Source organism: Asparagus officinalis, chromosome 2 (genome assembly GCF_001876935.1).
Source record: "Asparagus officinalis chromosome 2, Aspof.V1, whole genome shotgun sequence".
Taxonomy (NCBI): domain Eukaryota; kingdom Viridiplantae; phylum Streptophyta; class Magnoliopsida; order Asparagales; family Asparagaceae; genus Asparagus; species Asparagus officinalis.
This window is the reverse complement of record NC_033795.1, coordinates 24,541,587-24,546,446: the sequence shown is the minus strand read 5'-3', so window position 1 is coordinate 24,546,446 and position 4,860 is coordinate 24,541,587.

The window sequence follows — 4,860 nt, the reverse complement described above, 5'->3', positions numbered from 1 at the left end:
TGGTTGAGGTTTTGGGTGGCTATATATACCCCCTTGCTCTTATCCTTCAGACTCACCCAAGAGAATGTTTTAAAAGAGTGTAACAAGGGTTTAAACTAGTTTTGTGTTTGTTTAAAAGAGTGTTTAAGAGTTTATTTGTGAAGAGAATTTCACAATAGTTTGAAGAGATCATCAATCTTGTTTAGGCTTCAATCTACATCCCTCCACTCTTGTTTTAGAGAAGTTTTCTTAAACTCTTTATCTAGTTTGTTTATTCCTAATTTGCCATATTTATTTTGCTAGATTAAATTAAGTTTAAACTTGTTTTGATTTATCTCTTTGTTCACACACAACCATTAAGCTTATTGTATTTACATTCATAGTATAATTTGGGTTGTAGGATTGTGACATTGAGAGTGAGCCTACATTGAGTTCTTATCTATTGTAGAGAACAAATTTATTGTTACATTGTGAGTGTTGTAAAGTTTTCGGTGAGCTAGAAAACCGAGTACACCGAGAGGAGTGTGTGGTGAGAGAGGGGGTCGAATCTAAGAGGAGTGGCGTCGGTTGACGAACCTAGGGAGAGGTTGTATCCGAGCACTTGAGGAGGAGGACACGGGCTAGGCCAACACTTAGAGGGTGTGTAGTGTATTTGCAAATGTATGAGTTGCAAAGTTTTTAGTGAACTAGAAACCGAGTGTGTCGGTGTAAACATTATTCGGGTGAGCGTAGAAAACCCGATTGTGTTAGTGGATTTCTCCCTGGGAGTGGGGAGCGAAGACGTAGGACGGAAGGTCTAAACTTCATGATCATTTCGTGTGTTTGAGTTTGCTTTGGCGCACTTACTCTTATGTCTCAGGTCATGTAGCAAAAGTTCTAAAATCAAGCTCTCAAGCCTGTATCATGCCTTATCCTCTGCCACTGTTAAAGTGCCATGGTGCATCACTATATGGGGAGGATTAAACTACCCTAAGCATTCTATTGTTGCTTGGCTTGCTTTTCAAGACAGGCTTTTAACACAAGATAAACTGATCAATAGAGGAGTTATCCAAGCAAACAAATGTGTTTTTTGCTCAGAATCAGATGCTGAAACTAGAAATCACCTTTTCTTTGAATGTAATTACTCGAAAAAAAATCTGAAATAGAATTATGGATTGGCTTCACTTTAATTGGAGAAGTTGTGATTAGAACCAGTTAATAAACTGGTATAGTTCTAGTTTGAGGGGGAAGAGATTCAAGCAAAGAATAAAAAGAATGGCATTTTCCTCCTCAATATACAACATTTGGTTGGAAAGGAATGGGAGGATCTTCACTCTAAAATCCAGAATGATAGAGCAGCTAGTTAAAATCATTAATGTGGATTTGATGACAATCATCCTCAACAGTGATATACCTGCAGAGATTAAGGAATGCATAATTTCTTTATAAATTTGAGCGGTTCCTTCAGGATTTGTTCTTCAGGTTTTAGTTAGTCAGGGGTTTTTTCTCTCTTTTAATGTGTTTCTTTCTTTTCTTTTCTTTCAACAGCTTGTAGTATACTTAGTATAAGAGTTCTTGATGTACATAAATCTTACATACGGTAAAATGAATAAAAATTTCCATTTACCAAAAAAAAAAACTACTTTATTACTCTTGATATGAGAAAGAAACTATAAATAAAATGGATAGAATACTTAATGCTTTGAAAATATTATATATGTACAAGCTTGTCCATAATGCATGTATGTTTAAAAAAATTAAATTTTAGATATTTTTTTAAAGAAATTTTGTTTTCAAAGATATACTTATATCTTAGAAAATATTATTTTTTTAAAACATATTATTTTTTTCAAAAAATAATTTTTCACAATAAGTGTTTCATAAAATTTAAATAATCAGAAAAATAATTTTCATATATTATGTTCAAAAACTATTATTTTCATATATATTTTTATTTTTTAAATTTTTTAAGTTTCTAAAAATATTAATTTTATAAAAATTACTAGTTTTACAAAAAATATTATTTTAAAAAGTATTATTTTACAAAAAAATATTATTTGTTGAAAGCTATTATTTCTGGGCTTTATTCTTTTTAATTGGGGGCAACGGAATGTTACAGATTTAAGAGCAAGAAAAATTTTGTCCATATATAATATGTTAAAAGCATTATATATTTATGCAATTTGTTCATGATTTCTTTGCAATACCATGACTAGTACACTAAATAAGAAGCCAATTAATGACTTTTAATGTAGAATCTGGATAACTACACGCATGAAATAGGAATAATCTACAACTAGATTATGCACAACAAAAAGTAAAAAAAAAAAATCATAGCATGCTTTCTAGAGCATAAACAACAAGTTTAGGGTTTACTAAACGAATCATTTCTATAGGATCACGACACCTTTCTTAATCAATGGTCGGAGGGCGACCACACCATGCAACTAGCGAGAAGCCCCCACAACCCGTGACCACGGCATAAAGTAAAAACTTGATCGGAGAAGGAGATTGCTGGTTTTGGAAGTGTGAAGACTGAAACCTGAAGAAGAAATCATCAAAGAAGCAGAAAAGCCCCGATCGGTCAACCGACAGGATTGAGTCGGTCGACCGAAAAGCCTGTAGGAATCGAGCCCAGGAAGTTCGCTCTGGTCGGTCGACCGACACAAGCTCATATGTTGACCGACGCGAACTCAAGAAACTTACAGGAGTTTCGGGTCGGTCGACTGATGACACTGAGTCGGTCGACTAACAACATGCACGAGAACCCTGTAGAAAATATGGTTCTGGCCGATCGACCGACGCCATTGCACCGGGTGACTGATAGTGGGATTTCCAGTTTCGTAATTTATTTGGGAAACAGTTTTGGGCTAGGATACTATATATACCTTGATATGTTTTAGGGTTAGTAGAACACGAAAAAAGAGGGGTTTTGACGGCTCTTTGAGAACAGAGATCTTAGAGAGAGAGAGAGAGGCCTATTGCGAGCATTGGAGAGAGAGAGAGAGGCCTATTGCGAGCATTGTAATCTTCTTTAATTAATCAAAGTTTTTTTGTGTGGCTCCCGAGGACGTATGCACGTTTGCCGAACCTCGTTAAATCTGGTGTCCTCCTATTTGATTACTTTTTCTTGCAAGTTTTTTTTTTATTTTCTGTGATTTCTTACTTGCTTACTTTCGACACAAGATCCGGAAGGGCACGAGTTGTGTGTTCAACCCCAACAGAGGTGACGGCTGTCAATATGTACGTATATATATTTTTCTCATTTTCCCCATCATGAAATACTCTATATTATTATATATAAGAGCTTAGAGATAGAATCCTATACTCACTAGGATTAAGAATATCTTATCTCTAAGATAAGATATTATATATCCACCCACTTACTAATTTGGATGTCTAGGAGATGACGACTTTCAATGTGTGTGTGTATTTCTCTTTTTCCTCGCATGAAAGACCCTAAAACTATAAATAAGGAGTTAGAAATAGAATCTCACACTTAATAGGATTATAAATATCTTTATTTCTAAGATAAAATATTATATATCTACCTACTTATTTGGATACCTTTCTTATAAGCATAACATTTAACAAGTGTAATGAAACCCTTATAAATTTGTGCCTTTCCTTCACTATTGGATAAGTTTCTCGCGCGGTTTGATATAAGCATCCAAAGGGGTAGGTCCCCAAACAAAAACTTATTTCGTGGTCTTTAAATGTGTCATTCTCTCTCAAAATCCTAGAAGCACACCTGTTGATGTTGATCCCTGACAAGGTATGACAAAAAGCGACGCACCCACCTCCCTCAGCCCTCACAACATCCGCTTGTATTGGCTCCGTCTCCGTGTGAGCACAAGTCTTTAATTAATTTATATATATATATATATATAAGTCGACCCGTAACCCATATTTTACTGTCAATCCTTCGTACTAACCATCAAGCTCTCTAAACCATCCATTAATTAAATTCTTTTATCTTATAATTTCTTCCTTTTACTTTGTCAAAGGATTAACAAGAAATTATTCTATAATCTAGTCAATTGTATAATAATCTCATCCATATTATTTTGATCGTGTAGCTTGTTGATCTATTAGCACCGTTTGGGTTCCGTGGCATTGAAAGTTTTGGCGTGTTTTGGGGACTTTCAGTATTAAAAATTAGGGGGATTAATAGACAATGTGCCAGAGTTTTGAGGGGTTGTGGAATTTACTCATTAAAAAGAGTAATTGGTGCGGTGGTAAAATCTAGAAGAGAAGGAGCTAGAGGGTCTGCCTGTTGCTCCCAACACGAGGACACGAGCCCTTGTCTTCTGGGTGCTAAGCGGTTTATTTCTTTCCTAAATTATCCTGAGCTCACAAAAGAATTCAAGAAAAGTTGGATGGATAATTGAGGAATTTTGCTAATCTCCCTCCATCCATTTAGATTGAGAAGTACCTAATGCAATATCGAGGAGTACGAACTTATAATCGATTAGTGTGAAAATGAAGGAGAGAGAGAGAAGTGGGTAAAGATAAAAAACTAGTTTTTCATCTTGGTCGTTGCACTACTTGTTGGAAGTTTGACCGTCAACAAAGGAATCCAAATGGTAGAACACATGAGAAGACCCCACCAGCAACAACCCCCCCCCCCCCCTCCCTCTTTATGTGAATAAGTAATTACTCAATATATAATAATAACAATATTTAATAATTATTGAAAGTCTGCATTCATTTTTTTTTTCAATGAAATAAAATTTTATTCATTTTTCAAATTTGAAGTTATGTAGAACATCAAAAATACCAGGACATTTACTCAAATATGTTGTACTAATCTGAGTATCTTGAGGTGTACTTAACTTTCACATTTTTGGTAGTGAATAAAATTTTTCATTCACCAAAAAAAAAAAAAAACACCAGGACACT